Raw genomic sequence first — 20,722 nt, 5'->3', positions numbered from 1 at the left:
GTTACGAGGATAAAATGAATTTCTGTGAATAAAATATTTAGAATGGTGCCTGGCATATTGTAAGTATTCAGTAGGTATTCACTATTCTTATTAATAATAGAATGCCAGAGATCACATCAGTTTTGCACCTGATAGTAAAACTAGCCTTATAGCCCATCATAGGTCCTTAATAAATATTAGTCAGTAAAACCTATTAATCCTGATACTTGGAAGTAGCCACTGTTTATAAATAAATATGTATTCCTTTTCCCTATTAAAAATATACTCTAGAGCATATACTGGGTAGCAGCTTGGTGGACCTAGTACTAAATGACTTACTTTCTTCTTACCAGCTTTATGAAGCCCATAATTTAAATAACATCTCTATAAGAATTATTACAGATAACTTGTTAGGGGTCTTTGGGGTTACTTGAGAATGGTACACTCGTGAAATGTTAAGTATGCTCATGCCACAGATTCACTGTGTTGTACTTTTAGGTAATGGCTATCCCTCACTACCACTTTGTGTGGCCTGAGACATACAGGATAACTTTTTTATTCCTCCCTGTACTTTTACCCTTATCAGTACACTAGAAATAATCTATTTTGAAAAAAATGAACAACAGGTGCAGAATAAATTAGCATAAATAAGGAAAACCAAAACATGATGAGTGTTAATAAGGCCTCAGTTGGATTTGACAGTAGATGAAGCAACATCCAGAATATGAAGGCACTGGGCTAGGGCATCTCTCCTGTTTCTCAGAAATGAAGGCAGCTCATGTCAGCCATTTACTGGCACTAGATACCTTCTTGCAGAAAAAAAAGTATCAAATGGAGCTAGCATCTTCACACTTGTACTATTTCCTTATGAAAAAATCCATAGCCCTCTTAAGAAATAAAATTAATATTAAATATTCCATTGGCTGAATCCCATGCAGACACTAATGGGAATCTGAAAAGAGCCCTGCTTTTGGAAAGCAGTCTTGAATGATTTTTTTTTATAATATTAAAAAATAGGATCTGATTCTTATCTCTTTATCCTCTATGAATCTATCCTTAATTCTTTGAATATAAATGACATATTTAGATAATTTGTGAAAAATTGGACAACATGGCTCAGTTTTCCTAAAAACCTCCTTGTCAAGCTGAATAGGCAGCCATAAGGTAAATGATAGCTAACATCGACATCAAATATGAACACCAATGTAATGGTATTGTCTGCAAATTCATCTCTAATTTCTGCTAGTCTACAACTCAATATTTGAAGTTCCTTTCTTGTATTTATTTCATCAATATTATCAGTAATTATCCATTATAATCAATTAATAATTAAAAATAACAAGCAACCAAACAGCACTGATTCTCTTTCAGCTTGTTACCACTTTGATAACACCATCTTTTATGCTGTACTTCTGCCTAGCTAGAGTTTGACTTTTCTTCCCCTGATGGCTGTAGCCCTTCAGAACAAAAGCTAAAAAATATCCCTAGTGCAGTTTATCTTTTCTCTGATGGACTATTTTTCTAACTGATCAAATATTCATTTGAATTATCCTTGTTATCCTGAGTTACAGTCAGCTATATTCAATGTCATCTACTGATTGTATGAACATACTTTGAATGCTTTTATTGAAGTCACTGGTAAGGATAAAATATCCGTGTTATAGGAGTATTTCCTTCCAAAGAAGATTCAGAAAATAATCCTGTATACACAATTATCCATTTATGTAACACTAGCATTTCACCATCAAAACCAAATTAACCAACCTTCATCAAGTGCCTCATGAATGGATCAGCTTGCTAGTGTGCCAACCATTAAACTTGTAGCATGTTCCAGTAGGAAAAACCTTTATCAAACCTTTTATCAGATAATTGTGCTATTATAGTAAATTTGGAATACCCCAAAGTTCAAATCCTATAAGTACACTCGTATTGTATGAGAAACAGCCAACAGAGCTAGTTAGGTTGAAGGTGAGTCCTTTTTGGGAATGCTGAGCTTTAAGGTTGATTTCAAACATTTGGGGTGCTACATTTTATTCTGCATTGCCATAAATAACAGAATTAATACCAAGTAGTAACAGACACACATCAGTAGAACTATTTCATTATCCCATGACTTGTTTCATGAAAAATTTAAAAGATAGGAGTATAGATTTCTAAGAATATAAGGGGTAGTGAGCAGGAATGGTGCTAAGTACCTTGTCAACCCAAGTATCCAAAAAGTGACCTGAAGATTATTTTCTGAGGCTCTTATAGAAATAAATTAAGCCTCAGAATGGAGGTTTTACCATTTGGCCCACATGTTTCCTTCTAACCCTGGTAATCCATGGTTCTATAAAGTATGTCAGCTACTTTTCTTCAATCCCTTCCATTTATCCTTCAGCCTCTTACAATCTATGCTCCTTATTAACCTATTTTTCTTACTAAGGTTACTATGTTAAATTGCATTAATGGTCCTGATTCTTCACCCATCCTGTATCTACAGTCTTTGCAATGCAGTTTTGCAGTTCCTACCATTAAAGAGAAACCCATTTCCCTACCCTTTGACTTGAGTTTGGCTATATGGCTTGCTTTGGCTGATAAGATATTAGGAGACATGATGTGGCAATACAAATCTTAAAAATTTCTGTGTTATTGGGCTTACCTACTTGTGCCCCTATATTTCCATGAGAATGGCACTCCCGGGCTAGTCTGTAGGTCCCAGGAGGAGGAAAGGTATATGGAGTAAGACTAAAACATCCTCACTGATCCCAACCTGATCAGTTGATGCACAACAAAGCTGGATTGCCCGGAAATAAATTATTGTTTAAGCTGCTGAAATCTTGCATGATTCGTTACATAGCTTTTTTTGAACTAGTAGCTAACTGATACAAAAATTGGTACCTAAAAGTGGGGTTCTGGCATAGTAAATACTTAAAATTTGTGGCATGAGTCTTGGGGCTGGCAAGTCAATGATAAACAATTAGAGGAGGCTGGATAAAGGACAGACTATGCTATGTAGTGATGAAATTAGTAAAATTGTCTTTTATAATAACTATGAAGATATAAAATGTACTTGAATGTACTTGGGCAAGTAGAACTCTAGGCAGATATTGAAGGTATAGTCTGTTTTTTTTTTTTTTCTTGTATTTGATATAGTACTTTAAGAAAGACCTGAGTTTAGGAAAGTACTGAGCAGATTGTAAGCAAAATTTAGAGGGAATATAAGGTCCCATGACCTGTTGGGTTGGGAAATAAAATCTCCAACCTCTCCAGGCAACAAAAGAATCTTTAGTTCTGATAAATCATGAGGGTGAAGACAAAATCTGACATATACAAAGCCTCCAAATAAAGACCAACTAAAGGTTATGACTATAGGTCTATAGTCAGATTATAAATCTTTGATAAGACCTCTGAAAAATTTAGGTTATAGAATCTTTTAGACTTAGTTGGACTAAAGAAGCTTAAAGCTATGACTCCACAGTAGCCTATGTGCCCCCAATACATAATGAAGTCTTAGTTCTTGTGTCTTACATGGTAGCCACTAGACACATGTGGCTATTAAAATTAATTAGATATTTGCTTCATTCATACTAATTATGTCTTAACTACTCAATGGCCACACATGGCTAGAGGCTACCTTTTTGGGATAGTACAGATAAAGTTTTATTTCTGTCATTTTGTGTGCTATTGGACAGTTCTAGTAGAACTTTCTAATAAAATGTCACTAAATGTTTTAGAGATTAAAATACCATATGTACTATCATTCTGGACTAAAAGATACGAGACTATTCACAATATAAGAAGACTGTTGGACCCCCAACTTTCTTCAGGCAGGATGTTGTTCAGCCACAAGAAATGCCCTATCTTACAGCTCTCTCCTCATTAGTAGCAAGGGTGGTGTGGTGGAAAGGAAGGATGTTTCCAAAGTCAGAGCAGTGGAGAACAATGATCCATGGAAAACAATGTACTGGGAGCCACTCTCAAAGAGCAGAACTAATGCCCAATGAAGAAACACACCCTGCCCTAAGAATAGGAGAACCAGCAACTTTTTTTTCAGTGTAATTTTAGAATTGTAGTGCTCAAATGACTATCTCCTTTCTCTCTCTCTCTCTCTCTCTTTTAATAGAAAGTATTTACTATTATCTTGCTCTTGCTTAACCATTGCATGTTGGTTTGCAGAGAGTAGATAACTTATCTTTTTAGATAATGTCTTCAGACCAAGGGAACTCACATATGAACCTGATAGATCTTGTGATCTATCTTGTGATCCTGGTAGAGTTCAGTGAATGGTTGGGTGGAAATTTTGTGGTTCTTGATATAGCTTAGTATATTTTGCTTTTGAGAGGGATGTTAATAATTGTGGCTGGGAAGACAGACTACATTAGGTTTTTTTTTTTTTTTTTTTTAAGATTTTATTTATTTATTTGAGAGAGAGAGAATGAGAGACAGAGAGCATGAGAGGGAGGAGGGTCAGAGGGAGAAGCAGACTCCCTGCCGAGCAGGGAGCCCGATGCGGGACTCGATCCCGGGACTCCAGGATCATGACCTGAGCCGAAGGCAGTCGCTTAACCAACTGAGCCACCCAGGCGCCCCCAACATTAGGTTGTTTTATTGGCTCTACTGCTATACCCTTCCTTGTGTCCAAGTCTTCACTCTGTAACTTTGGAGTTCCTATAACGAAGGAGGCAGAGTATATTTCTTCTTCCTTTGACTTTGGAATCAGCCATGTTGCTTGCTTTCACCAATGAAATGTTACGGAATTTAATAAGACTGAATGCTTGAAAGTGCTTGTATAATTGGGTTTATCTTCTTGACCTCTGTTATTGCCATAAAAATGTTTCTGGACTAGCTTGATGTTTCTAGGAAGAGGATGAGCAGATATGGATGCCTCCAGCTGACATCAGACTAGATCAGTAGATCTTCCAGCAACATGCATATCAGTGAGAATCAATGATTATTGTTTTAAGCAACTGATTTGGGGGTAGTTTGTCATATTGCATTTGTGTGTCAGTTGCGAATGGATAGAGTCACCAATGATCTCTTGTCTATTAAATTCAATAAGCACTGGGCGCCTGGGTGGCTCAGTTGGTTAAGCGACTGCCTTCGGCTCAGGTCATGATCCTGGAGTCCCGGGATCGAGTCCCGTATCGGGCTCCCTGCTCGGCGGGGAGTCTGCTTCTCCCTCTGACCCTCCTCCCTCTCATGCTCTCTGTCTCTCATTCTCTCTCTCTCAAATAAATAAATAAAATCATAAAAAAAATTCAATAAGCACTTAACCTTTATCTAAATTGCTCTGCAGCATTTGTTACTCTTGACTATGCCATCTTCTTGTTACATGATTTCCATGATCCACTTGTTTTCCACCTGCCTAACTTTATGGTTGCTCTTTCTCAGCTTTTCTTTGTGAGATTTCTTTCTCTGCTTGTTTTTAAATTCAGGTTCTATACAACTTTAACCTTTTACTTTTTTCATTCTATGTGCTATGCTTAGTGATGCATCTGTCTCCTTGACTTGTTTCCTACCAACTTATAATGCCTAGATCTCTGTTCTACTAGAATTTTCCTATGCTCTAGAATATTTAACCATTGATGAGCTGCTTCAACATGTATGCCTCACTGGATTTGTCTAAACATAAATTCCTTATCTTAGTTTTTTTATTTATTTTATTTTATTAATCACCATACATTGCATCATTAGTTTTTGATGTAGTGTTCCATGATTGTTTGCATATAACACCCAGTGCTCCATTCAGTACGTGCCCTCTTTAATACCCATCACCAGGCTAACCCATCCTCCTGCCCCCTCCCCTCTAGAACTCTCAGTTTGTTTCTCAGAGTCCATAGTCTCTCATGGTTCATCTCCCCCTATGATATTCCCCTCTTCATTTTTCCCTTCCTACTATCATCTTTTTTTTTTTTTTTAACATATATTTGTTTCAGAGGTACATTGGGGAGTGTATGTGCTATGGTGAGCACTGTGAATTGTGTAAGACTGTTGAATCACAGACCTGTACCTCTGAAAAATAAATTCCTTATCTTAATCCTTAAATATGTACCACTTACTGTGTTTCTTAGCTCAGTGGATAGCAGTATCACATAAATAGTTGCTTAGGCTGGGAACATGGATGACGTGAATCTTTTTTTCTCTCACTTTCTACATTTAATTAATTAAAAAATCCTATTCTACCCCTTAATATATTTATTTGCATTCACATCACTTAAACATTATAGGGTCTACATTCTTTAGGTCTCTTATCTCTTGCCTAAATTTCCAATTTTGTATTTATTCAAGCCATTGTTCTCCCTGCTATCAAACAGATATATTAAGTTTCTTTGGTGACAAACAAGAGAAACCATCTCTGGGTAACTAAAGTTAAAAGGTGATATATTGGAAAGATATGTAGACATTTAAAGACAGAAATGTATTTTAAAGAATGAAGCTTAGAACAGACAAACAAATTTCTATCAGTAGGAATTACTCCATAGGTTTGCCTAAACACACTTGGTAGAAATGAAAAACAATGAGTTTTTTCCTTTAATTGGCTAAGCTTAGGTGTTTCTTTTCTTCAGAGTGATTGTCATAGAATAGTTAAGGAAAGGTTGTGATAATTGGAGTCTCCAATGACTGTCACTTTCTGAGGGCAAAAGAACTAGAAGTACGATTGTACTAAGACTGTACACAATGAGGTAGTGGTCATTTCCAAGAGGAAATTGGGGAATCATAGGAAGGGGAAATAGATGCTTAGTGGTCTTAAATAAATGATTATTATCTTTTTCTACATTTTCCTTACATTACTGAAAAAGGTTTTAATATCTCCTTGTCTCCCAGGGTAAATCCCATATTCCCTACCATGACAGGTGTACATTTTCCTAAGCACTTCTCATGTCCTCAACCTCACAGAAAACTATCATCAAAATCATCAGAATAGTCAGATTCTAATGAGTTGTATTCCTGTTTGGTTTAGGATACCATAGCTCATGTTACCGCTCAGGTCTGCTCCCAGCTATTGTTAGCTAAATCTGTCTGGTCATTCAGAACTCATTTAAAATTTATTTCTTCCAAATACTGAGATGACATAGTGTGTCTCCCATGAGCTCATATAGGCCCTTATGGTTGCGTCTAGCAGAGGACTTATACTGAAGTTAGGTGTCTGAGAATAGCTGGATTGATTCCTACTCAACCTTGAATTCCCAATGGCTCACACTGTAGCCGACACATAATAGGCCTTCATTAAATTTGTGAAAAGTTCAAAAATATGCTCCTTATTTAATTGGTAGATTACTTGCAAGCACCATTAAAATGGTAGTAACATTAACCACATGGCAAAGATGCAAGATAGGCTTTGAATTAATGAAATCCACCCACTCTGGCCTCATAAATCATACTGCAACATCGTGTTCCAGGTTCCACAGGTGCAATGCCTACATTTAATTGCACTGATCAAACTCTCCTTATGCTGTATATATCATCCTCTGGGTAGGATCAACTGAGCAGTTTCAAATCCATTTGTTTCAAAATCCCAGGAGGACTCTGTGTTCTTGTGTGACTTTGTGTTACTTCCTGATGACTCATGGAGTATAAGAGCAATGAAAGTAGATGCTGCGTAAATAGATTCTCCTGGGGAGAAAATTCCTCTTTAAATCAATTTAATTTTCCAAGTTTTTTGAAATGTGAGCTAACATGTTGCATATGTCTTTTTAGAAGCTCAAACCTCTTTGCAAATATTTGGTCCCTTATTCTTAAAGAATTCTTTAAAGCCTAAGGTGACTGGTTTCAGCTTCCAGGTCCTAATTTCCTGCAGTTTGGTAGGCATATGAAAGACTAGAATCTGTTTGTTCTACTTTCATAGGCAGATCAGCTGTATATTAGGAAAATAATAAAAGCAAATGGATACCAATAAGAGCATGTTTTTGCTACAGAACTGAATTCTTCCCCAAATACTATCTTATTTTATTTATTCTATCAACATTACATAAATGGAGAAATAAAATGGGTGGAGACACAGGCATAAGAAAAAAATATTCTGTTCAGTCAGGTCTCCAGGTTTCTTCTCTTGCTTATAACCTCCAAAACATGTTGTCCCACCTACATTTAAAATATTGGCTCATGATCATTTGACTATCATAATGGGTATATTGGCAAATTCCTCTCACTTTTCCTCTGACTAGTATGCTTTAGAATAAGAATGACTCCCAACTGACCAATACTATATTTTGAATACACATTATAATGAATCAGTTTACACAGGAGAACATTGGCTTTCCTTACTGATTTGATTTTCTGAATCCTATGAAATAAAGGTTGGAATTCATCAGCTTGACTCTGTCTTCTGCCATCAGATCCCCTAAGCATTCTCTTTGCTCTAACTAAGCACTTTCCAATGTATAATTGAATATTAGTCCTTTAAAATATGCTGGGAAGGGGCGCCTGGGTGGCTCAGTCATTAGGCGTCTGCCTTCGGCTCAGGTCATGATCCCAGGGTCGTGGGATTGAGCCCCACATCGGGCTCCCTGCTCAGTGGGAAGCCTGCTTCTCCCTCTCCCACTCCCCCTGCTTGTGTTCCCTCTCTCGCTGTCTCTCTCTCTCTGTCAAATAAATAAATAAAATCTTAAATAAAATATGCTGGGAAGGAAGTGAATTTCATAGTAAAATAAGTTTGTTTATAGCTGTATACTGTATTACCCTCTTAAGAATTTACAATGCAAATTAGCATATTAGAAGCCCTGAGAAGTCATTCATTCATTCATTCATTCATTCACTCAAGAGTAGGAAGGGCAGAGAGAGACTCTTAAGCAGGCTCCACACCCAGCATGGAGCCTGATGCAGGGCTGGATCTCACAACCCTGAGATCATGACCTGAGCTGAAATCAAGAGTAGGACACTTAACTGACTGAGCCACCCAGGTGCCCCAGAAGTCTTTTAATAAAGAAATTGGTTCCATTTTGTTTAACCCATTGTTTTCCTAACTTAGGTAATCATAGATTCCCTTTTTCACATACCTCTTTAACTTCCTAAGGAGAGAGTTGCATTCCATGAAATGTGTTCTGGAAAGCGCTGTTTTAGCCACACTGAACTGCTGCCCTGCAATTTCCTATGCCCATCCAGTCTCTCACCCTGGAATATCTCCTCCACCATTTTCAAATATCTTTCAAAGCTGAATCTATGTGCCATCCATCCTCTTTCACCATCTTCTGAGGCAGATATGTCCCCTCCCACTGTGAACTCACTTTGCCTTTTATGTATATCCCTTGTATGGCACTGCTTATTTTCTTGTTGAACAGTAATGAAAACCAGTTTAATTACTTTGAGTGGACTTTAGGGTCCTTGAGGACAGAACCCAGTTTAATCATTGGTCTATCATCTGAGGTATAGATGCTGTATCATCTATAGTACTTATTCTAGAATATAAATGCTGTTGAGCAAACAAAATAATGAATGAACGTATTCATGAATGGTTAACTCTATACATCATGAATCAATGTCACTTTTAATGTGGCTAGATACAACTCTGTTTCGTTGATATACAAAATGACTATATAATTTAATGACATTCATACCTGATTGACAGTTTAATTTACATGGGGATCAGCTATCAATTATCAGATTTGACCCTCTACTTCAGTCCTAATATCACTGTGTGTCCTTTTCATGAACATAGTCTTTAAGAACCAACACCTTACCTGGTTTTTAGTGGTTTCCTATATTAGGCTCCTCTTACTTCAGTCTTTGTTTTCAATAGAAAAAGTCTGTTCCAAGAAAATGTGTCTTCATCAAATGAATGCACTGTCTATTCTTGCCTTCATGCTGCTTTCCAAGCTATACTCTTTCCTTGAATGCTTTTCATTCTCCTAATCACCTACCCATACCATTTTTCAAAGCCTCATTTCAATCATATGTTCAAAATGAAGCCTTGATCACTTCAGTCTTATCTCCTCTGACACATAGAATAACATAAACATCTTGTATTATTGTTTAGTTACTTTTGTTCTGCCTTTCCCCGCCGGACCTCAAACATCTTGAGGGTAGGGACATTTTGTTTGTCCTTTTTGTTGCCTCAGAGAATAATAATGATATTAAGAGATAGCATTTAGTGATCACTTACTGTGTCTCAATCACTGTTCTTGACATTGCACAGATTTAGTAAATCCTTACTAAACTGAGGCACCAAAAAGTTAAATACCTTGCCTAAAGTAACACAACCAGTTTGTGATTTAAACTCAAGTGATGTCTTTGGAACTCACATGCTTAACCACTAATTGGTTACTTGAAATAGGTGATTCCCAGTTTCCTAGGCATTATAAATTATGTGCATCCATACACATATCTATTGCAGGAATTACATTGAGAAAATGTATGTTTCCATATATTATTTTTAAAAATCCTATATGAAGAGAACTTTTTAATTGGAGAAGGTTAAATAGACATACCAAAGAGAATTGAAGCCCATCATAGTTATAATTTTTTAGTTCTGTGAAATAAGTCCATATCTAAGCTCAGATATGAGGTACATAATACAAAGGCATAACTACACAAATAATAATTGAATAAAACTCTGTATATATACTTTCACAAAAGCTCACTAAACTTTGATAATTTAGGGATGCCAATAGTAGGCATTTCATAACCCCAGAGAAAGTACTGTGTTTTAAAGATTTTAAGAGGAAAATGTCTAGTTTGTAAACAGTCATACCAGCTATATTAATCATTAACAAATTTTGTCTCATTTTTAAGCAGAAATTTTATATTATAGAATGAGAGAATGTGTTAATGAAGGAGCTGGGGAGGTTTCATTCGACATTTACAGAGATAATTTGGCAGGGCTTCTAGAATCAGCACGACTGGGTTTTGCTGACCTCTCAGGTGGATTTGGTAGATAGCTGAAGCATACAGATTTCAGAAGTTTAATTCTGTTCATGGCAACACTGTTTGTGGCAAAGTTTGGGAAATATTGAAAGATTACTAATGGATAAAGATAACAGTAGGCAATTAGTTGGACAAATGCATATGAAAAGTGGTGATAAATTCTTTATTTTCCTTGTAATGTTTAACTCTAAATAATATCTGCCTGTACTTCAGTGATCAGGGGTTTCTCCTGCAGCAACTTCCTGCCTAGGAAACTAAGAAAGCTACACTAAGGGGTTTATATTGTTAGGGCTCTCCTCTGACTTTTTACTCTGATAGTTCTGATAACTGGTTATTTGTTAAAGAATCCCTACTAAAATGTTCCTATTGAGTGATGTCTTAATGTGTTCTCTCTTTCCAAAGTATTTACATGTAAAGGCTGGACTTACTGAGGATACATTGCCTTGGTCCCAAGTGACAATCTTTTAAGGTAGTAAGTAATTCAACCATCAGTGTAGGCCAAAGGGAATTGAATATTGGTCTTGGAATTAGTACTTTTGGCCAAATTTATAAGACACTGTGTAGTGTGTATGTGTATGTATTTGTGTAATAGTTCCAGAGTTCCCTTGGGCTCTCTTTAGCCTCTTGTTCTCTGCACCATCCTCCTCTGTAAAAGGTGCCTTCTGGAAAGACTCGAATGCCAGTCATTTATAGCTTAATGCAAATTTAAGCACCAGTATTTCTCTCCAGTGGCATCCGAATTCTAAGTCTAATTTAAAAACAGGAGGTTCTATCCACAGTGAAAGATGTTTTAGTCACTCTAATACAAGAAAGAAGGAAGTAAAATTCTGGCTCTCCAAAATATAATCTGTATTGGATTTAGTAGTATTCTCCCCCAAATTTATGCCTAGCCAAAACCTGTGAATGTAACCTTATTTTTAAATAGAACCTTTGTATATGTAATTAAGATGAGGTAATTACTGGATTAGGCTTTAATCCAATGACTAGTATCCTTACAAGAAGGGAAATTTGGACATAAACACAAAAGGAAGATGCCATGTGAAGACAGAGGCAAGGGATTAGAGTTGCTGTCAGAAGCCAAGGAATGCCAAGGATTGCTGGCAACTACCGGGAGCCTAGGAAGAGTCAAGTAAGGATGGTCTCCTAGAGCCTTCAGAATGAATATGACCTTGCCAATACCTTGATAACAGACTTCTAGCCTCCAGAGCTGTGAGACAATAAATTTCTGTTCTTTAAAGCCAGCCAGTTGGTGATAATTTGTTGTAACTGCCCTAGGAAACTAATTGTTTTCTCATCAGGTTGTTTGGATAATCTGTTAGTTTATTGCTTACTGTAGTAAGGAAGAACACTATCCTGATAGAGTTTTAGTAGCTTCTTTGAGCTGAGAGGGGAAAGTTATGAGGATATTTATTGGGATTTTTGAAGGTGAGTCTTTGAATGAGTGGGCTTGATTAGCATTGGGTAAAGATCATGTTATAATTGTTGAGGAATGGTGGGTAGCAAGGAAAGACATTTGAGCTGAGGGGTCAAAAGGTCTTCGAGTGTAAACTGTCATTTGAGCTTCAGATGAAGACTTGATATGTTATTAGGAAGTTCATAGAATGAAAAACAAAGTTCTTAGCAATTATTATCTTCCTGTCAAGAGATTCCTGGAACAGTAAATTAGGACAAGACCATGGAATAGTGGTCATGTTAATAGAGAGTGGTCTGTGAGTGTGGATGCTTTCTTTTCTCAGGTTCCAGAAATGAGTGGTCAGTGGCCTATTCTTAATGATCTCATATAAGCAGCAGTTGGGAGGGGCATTCCATCCTGGAGGCCATGATTTCATCAACTATTCTCTTAGGATGTTAGCTCACTAGATCATGCTTCTTGCCAGTTTTCAGGTGTAAGTACTTTGTTCTGGAGTGTTCAGATCTAGAAAAAGTAAAACACAACCATGTCTTATTTTGGGTAAGACTTTTTATTTTTTTATTATGTTAATCACCATACATTACATCATTAGTTTTTGATGTAGTGTTCCATGATTCATTGTTTGTAGTGCTCCATTCAGTACATGCCCTTTTTAATACCCATCACCAGGCTAACCCAACCCCCCACCCCCCTCCCCTCTAGAACCCTCAGTTTGTTTCTCAGAGTCCATAGTCTCTCATAGTTCATCTTCCCCTCCAATTTCCCCCCCTTCATTTTTCCCTTCCTAGTATCTTTTTTTTTTTTTTTGACATACAATGTATTATTTGTTTCAGAGGTACAGGTCTGTGATTCAACAGTCTTACACAATAGAGGGCTATCTCTGAGCACTTTTCACTTGTCCCCTGTAAAGGGAAAATGGCCCTAAGAATCCAGTTTGAGTTTTATCACCTCTAGAATATGGCCCAGGCAGAAATACTTCCTCTTTCTTTTGTGTGCCTTTGACCCATGTAAGCACATTTTCTGTAGAGAATATGTATTAGAGTAAGCTAACTGCTGTAATAACCCGCAAATAATAATGGTGTTGGACAATAGATACTTCTTACTCAGGTAAACATTCACTGTGAGTACTTGGCAGACAGCCTGATGAGCAGGATTTCTAAGATGCACATTCCTTCCATCTTGCTGATTTGCCTTCCTTGAAGTTCTCTGAGTTCTATTTTTCATCGAGGGAGGAAATGAGAGAGCATATCACCTGTGGATGGTTTCCATGTACCAGTCTTAAAGTTACAAACATTAAACATCATTTCTTTCCATATTCCATTGGCAGGAACTTAGTCACATGACTATATTTAACTGTAAGGGAAGCTAGAAGGGTACCCTATGTTCCCAGAAGGAAAAGGAAATGGCTCTTGTGTGCATACAGCAGTCTGTCGCACATAACTTTTTATATCACATTATAATTAAAATATTATTTGCTGATCTTTCCCACTGTTCTGTGAGCTCTTTGAGGATGAGAGCTACATCATCTTATAATTGGGTCTCCTCAGAGCCTAGCAGCAAAATACTTGGTACAAAGTAGAAGTTACCTAATAAATATTAATAGAATGATGACAGTAGCCTTTAGACCAAAAAACTATTTGATATTTTTAGGGTATATAGGACTTACCTAGTACTTTCAAAATTCTTGCTGAATAAAAAAATTGACTAAGAAATAACTCATTTTCAGTGTGTATGCAGTTCACCCAACCAATACATTCTAAAGCACAAATTAAAGCCTCTTTTCTCTATGCTATCACACTGCTATTATTTGAGCCAGACCTACATGCATGCTGTTATTATGGGATTAATTTCCTCACTTAAGTTTTACTGGAAACTGTTTTACTGACTACTATTAAGAGTAACGTCAAACACTTTCGACTTGCTCCATTAAGCAAAGCAGCCATTGCTTTTAGCACTTTCCTTATGGTTCTTGATACATTATGTTTTTTTAAAAGTCTCATTCCAGTAAGACTGAGGTTTGCTCAGATGTTCACTTTAAATGACTGGTTTTGATCCATAAACACTGTCTAGGAATATTTACATGGGAAAACATTCCATACTTGCAGAAATCTATATTAAGCCTCTGAATAGGAATCTCATTTCTAATGAATTTTCAGATAATAAAAAAATGCCAAAGAGTATATATTTGTTATGTATTGTTCAATATTATAATAAATACAGTTTGCATTATAATTTTCAATAAAATCTCATTCTACCTCTGCTGCACTCAGTGTGGGTATATAAAGAGAAGGATATTACAGAGAAGAGAACAAGCCTTTGAAGTTTGACATTGTTGATTTTACTCTTAGCTTTGTTACTTGAGCTGTGTGATCTTGTATCTTAAACATTCCCCAGCCTCTGTTTCCTTCTGTGTAAAATGGGGATAAAAATGGTACCTCTTCCACAGTATGAATGTGAGAATTAGGAAGTTAATGGTATAATGCATATGAACACATATCCCACATCAAGAAGTGCTGAATAATTAATTTAAAATGTTTTTTATTAGTAAATTTATTGAGATCCTATTATGGCCCAGATACTATGCTAAATATTCTATGGACAATTGTGAACTCCTTTTGTCCTATCAACAATCTTGAGGCAACAAGAATATAAAGGAAATTGGGACTCCTAGTTAGTGGTGGGTTCAGGGTCTAAGACTTGTCACACTAGAGCTGCTGTTGTCATTGTCCCCAAAGTGTTTACAACCCAACTGGAGAGAAAAACAAAAACTCAGTGGCATGATAGTCAACGATGAAGTTCTTTCTGCATGTCAGGCATTTAAAAATCCTTCATACGCTATGTAATAAATGCTACCATTATCTCTATTTACAAATGAGGAAACCAAGGCAAAGCAAGTTTAAGTAATTTGCCCAAATACATATATATAATAAGTGTCCTTAAAAATCCTAAAGCTGGGATTTTAACCCAGGCAGTGTGGCTTAAAAGTCTGTGCTCACCATCAGGACACACAAGTGCTACAGCACAGATATGTCATTATGTACAGTATATTGCTAGAACAACAAGAGTTGTGTGCAGTCAGAACATATAACAATAGTTCAGGTAAGGAATAGAGGCAGCACTTGTACTAGACCTTAAAAACAAAAAATCTGGATATATACAAAAGAGCAAGATACAGAGTTCAGGAAGGTGGACTAGCATGATCAAATAGGGAAGTTTGCAACATAAACACTTCCATTTTATTACAGTAAACAGAACTATCATTTGCTGATGAAAGTTTCTGAACACAGCAGCACTGACTTGGAAAGACAGAACTGTTCAACAAAGTATCCCCAGAGCTTTCAAGTTGGAGGTGGAATTGAGCAGGCTGATATTGAAAGAAAACATGGATGATTGACAGGTAGGGTTGACTCAATCTATTAGTTTCTTGAAATCCTTTCAAGGGTCATCATTAAATGACAAACTCATTGAACTTCACATGAGAATCCACAGGATAAAAAAAAAAATGAACTCCTATCAAAAAGTATATTGGGCAGAGGCCAAAGGAAACTGATAATGAAAATAGCAGTGCTCTTTAACAAACTTAAGGTTTTGAAATTGTTGTACAAAGTAAACTAGTTTATTAGCCCAGTGATCATTTTATGTCCTGAGCAATTAAACGGACAGTTGACTTTTATTTTCAACTTTATTTGCCTTTAAGACTCCACTGAAGATGTTTTCTATCTCCACTTAATTCCTACTTTAGAAGGAAATTTACCATAGCTGTAGTTACCTCAGCAGTGTTCTCTTTCAGAACTATTTCTCAGTAGAAGTATCAGATGCTGAGTCTTAGACCAGTTTATATCTACTCTCTGATCTATCCTCACAGCTCTTTTCTCTGTCCAGAGTTCTTACCAGAAGAACATCTTAGTGATAATTCTCTTGAGTAATGAGTTAATTCTTCTTATATTCCTACAGCCAAAACACTAACCAGTAGAATAAATTCAACTTTTGAGAAATTAAAAACTAAGGAGCCTCCTCATCTGTTTCTGATTATGGTGGTAGCAGTGTCATAATTAGGGCATGTCAAGGCATGGTGAAAATAATCAACGTGACCATCATCCCCATTACTTGTCATCATGACACACACCACCACTGCCACCATCATCATCACTGTTCATTACAGGCTTCCTAATTAGTTGCAACTATAGTTGGGAGAATCTTTATAGACCCTTATTTTTTCACAAGCCTCACTATGAAAAAAATTATGATTATTTCCACTTAACAAGTGTGGAAAGGAGGCTTAGGTAACTCATGCAAAGTTCACATTTCCTGTTTGTAGGGAAGAAAAGCTGGGATTTTTTCCACTTCATGGAGGAGAAAATATGGTATTTTTACCAAGGTTTATCTTTCTGAATCTTGTTTTTCCTTTTTATTCTGCATTTTAGTTCCCTAGCCTCAATCTAGAACCCTGGTCCATGTGCCATGGAAGGGTATGTCTCGTAGCCATATATTAAACTATAATTCAACTGTGCTTCTGACATTTTAGTGTTGATAATGCTTTTTGAGGGAATAGTGTGTATGCATGAGTGTTGTCCTGTGTATTTTAGGTTATTTAGCAGCATCCCCGGCTTCTACCCACTAGATACCAGTAGTGCCCCAGTCATGGCAATCACAGATGTCTCCAGACATTGTGAAATGTCCCCCAGGAGGCAAACTCATCTTGGTTGAGAACCACTGAGTTAACACCTTAGAAAGTATTAGCTTCTTCTCAGGAATAGAAGAGTTATTTATCCCAGGGGTATTTCCAAATAACTGATTTCAGAACGATGGAAATTGCAAGCAATTCCAAAGACCAAAGGGAGGCTAATTTTAGGTGTGGCAAGTGCTGCTACTGCTGCTTCTTCCTTTAAAGATTCTATTTATTAGAGAGAGAGAGAGAGAAAGAGGGAGCAGAGAGGAAACATGAGCTGGGGGAGTGGCAGATGAAGAGGGAGAGGCAGACTCTCTGCTGTGCAGGGACCCTGATGAGGGGCTCTATCCCAGGACTCCAGGATCATGACCTGAGCTGAAGGCAGACACTTAACTGACTGAGCCATCCAGGCACCCTATCAAGTGCTTCTTCTTGATGCTCTTAAAAATAATTTGTTGTCTAAGCAGTCACAAGGTAAATGCTGATGCAGATATTAATAAAATGTAAAAGTGAAAAACACAATGGCTATCCAAATATTTAAGCTTGCTTAATATGGACTTCTTTCACTCAAAATCTTATTGAAATTGATCTCATTGAACTAACTCAATTTTGAAAAACATTTTAACTATTAATTATTACGGAAAACTAGAAAATCATCATACAATAAAAAAAATCACCCATCCCTGGATGGCACAGTAGTTTAAGCATCTGACTCTTGGTTTTGGCTCAGGTCTGATCTCAGGGTTGTGAGGTTGAGCCCCATCTTGGGCTACACACACAGCACAGAGTCTGGTTTCTCTCTTCCTTTCCCTCTCCCCCACACTCTGTCTCTATCTCCACGTTTATCTCTCTTCAAAGAAGAAATAAATCTAAAAAAGTAATAATCACCATCTCCAAATAGCTATCATTTGCATTTTGGCCCATTTCCTTCTATGTAAGTTTTTTTGGTTTTCTTTGTATCATAATAGTACATTTTTCACATGGCTGTTATAATTCTCATTAAATGTTTAACATATTGCCTGGCACACAATATGGACTCTATTTGTTCTTGCTATTTTATTGTTATCATCTTTGTAATTATATATTTTATGAAGAGTTTGCATCATGTGAATGTGTCATTATTTAACTTTCCTCCTATTTTATAGCATTTAGATTAGTTCAAAATAGGATAAATCACTTTTGAACTCCAAGCATAACTATTAAAGGAAGTTTATAAAATAATAGCTGCTTTATGGATACTTCTAGATTAAAAGGGGAAGTCTTTTTTCATAACCAGGCAATTAGTGAAACGATAACTTCTTGCACTACCATCTGTCCACTCCCCTCCAATTTGACCTTATGACAAAGATAATTGTTGAAATAGGTATTTGTTGATTAAGTTCAGGTAGGATGTGTTGTGCATTCAAACCTTTCTTTTGGAATGATCAGATTTCTTGTAGAGTTTGGATGTTTTATGCTTTTGTTGTTGTTCAACTGCAGCAATCATAGGGAAACAAATAAAATGGTTGTTACTGACCAATTTCCACACAATGTGGAAAATGAGAATAGTTTCAGGAGGATATACACTTTGGAACTCAGTCAACAGCTTGGACATTTGGCAAGTGAGATGTGAAGTCATGTCCCCAAATCATCAGTTGATCGGCTCCGAGCTTACTGGGTTTTGATCACTAATGGCTGTGGTTCTGGAATGGTGTGTATTTGCCTAAGTTAATGGCAGATACAGTTGACCCTCGAACAATGCCAGGGTTGGGGAAACCAATACCCCATGAGGTCGAAAACCACGTATAACTTGTGACTACCCTAAAACTTAACCAGTAATAACCTAATATTGGCTGGAAGCCTTACCAATAGCATAAACAGTCAATTAGCACATATTTTGTATGTTATGTTTAAATATTGAATTATTACACTAAACTAAGCTAGAGAAAAATAGTTAAAACCATGAGAAGAGAAAATACATTTACAATACTGTACTGTATTTATTAAAAAAAAAATCCACACATAAATGGACCCATGCAGAGGCGCCTAGGTGGCTCAGTCGGATAAGCATCCCTATTCTTGATTTCAGCTCAGGTCATGAGATCCAGCCCTGCATCCATCTCCACACTGGGTGTGAAGCCTGCTTTTAAGATTCTCTCTCCCTCTACCACTGCCCTCCCCCTCCTCACACATGTGCACACATGTGATCTCTCTCTCTCTCAGAAATTGAATGAATGAATGGACCCATGTAGTTGAAACCCATGTTGTTCAACAGTCACCTGTATTTTCATTAAACTGTTTTTTTTAAATTTTTAGTATAGTTAACATACAGTGTTATATTAGTTTCAGGTGTATAATTTAGTGAATCAACAATTCTATGTTACTCAACACTCATTGTGATAAGTGTACTCTTAATAACCTTCAAATATTCCACCCAGCCCCCCACCCACCTCCCCACTGGTAACCATCTGTTTGTTCTCTGCAGTTGAGACAAACTGAAACACACTTATTTTTTTTCTTTGTCTTGTTTCTTAAATCCCACTTATGAGTGAAATCATATGGTATTTGTCTTTCTCTGACTGACATTTCATTTAGCATTATGCTATCTAGCACCATCCATATTGTTGCAAATGGTAAGATTATATTATTTTTAATGGCTGAGTAATATTCCATTGTGTGTGTCTATGTGTGCATATATATGTGTGTATACACACACACATCTTTATCCATTCTTCTGTTGATGGACACGGGCTTTTTCTGTAATTTGGCTATTGTAAATGATGCTGCAGTGAATGTGTGTATATCTTTTCAAATTAGTGTTTTCATATTCTTTGTGTAAATACCCAGTAGTGGAATTGATCAATCATATGGTAGTTCTACTTTTAATATTTGAGGAACCTCCAGTGTTTTCCACAGTGGCTGTAGCAGTTTGCAGTCCCACCACAGTGCACAAGTATTCCTTGTTTCATGCTTCTTTGCCAATATCTGTTATTTCTTGTGTTCTTTATTTTAACTCTTCTGACAGTTTTGAGGTTATATTTTATTGTGGTTTTGCATATTGTGCAAATTTCCCTGATGATCAGTAATGTTGAACATCTTTTTTAGAGAGAGAGTGCATTTAATGGGGGGTGGGGAGGCGTGTGGGAGGAACAGACAGAGAGTGAATCCTAAGCAGACTCCACGCCCAGTTGGAGACCAACACAGGGCTTGATCTCATGGCCCTGATTTCATGACCTGAGCCAAAATCAAGGGTCAGATACTTAACTGACTGAGCCACTCAGGTGCTTCAGTAATGTGGAACATCTTTTCCTGTGTCTGTTGGTCATTTGTATCTCTTATATGGAGAACTGTCTGTTCATATTTTATTCCTACTTTTAATTTTACTTTTTATATACCAGGCGAGTACCTTAATCCTAACTTCTAACCCCTAACCCCTAACACCTAAACCTAACCCCCAACCCTGTCCCTAGCCCTAATGCTAACCCACTGGAGAGGTCTTTGAACTGTAAAATACCAGGCACATACCCTAACACTACATCTAATCCTAACCCTACCCTAGATGTGAGAAAGTGACTTCCTGAAAACATGTTAAGTAAAGCTGAGATACAGCCTAGTTATTTTGGAGAAGACCCCAAACATTTAAGAATTGGTAGTACTTCTGAAAATGGGTATAAAGGTAGAGATAAAGACAGAAGGATCAATTGAATATTTATTTGAAGAGTATCTAGAGCCCCAAATCCCCTCCTTCGCTGAGCTACATAGATTCTTCCTATTTTTTAAATTTGATGATTATTATTTTTGGTGTTGAGTTGTAGGAGTTCCTTATATATTTTGGATACTAA

Source organism: Mirounga angustirostris, unplaced genomic scaffold, assembly GCF_029215605.1.
Source record: "Mirounga angustirostris isolate CCGP_5_RB_7025 unplaced genomic scaffold, mMirAng1.0.hap1 SCAF_13, whole genome shotgun sequence".
NCBI classification, from domain to species: Eukaryota; Metazoa; Chordata; class Mammalia; order Carnivora; family Phocidae; genus Mirounga; species Mirounga angustirostris.
Note: the sequence above shows the minus strand (reverse complement) of the source record.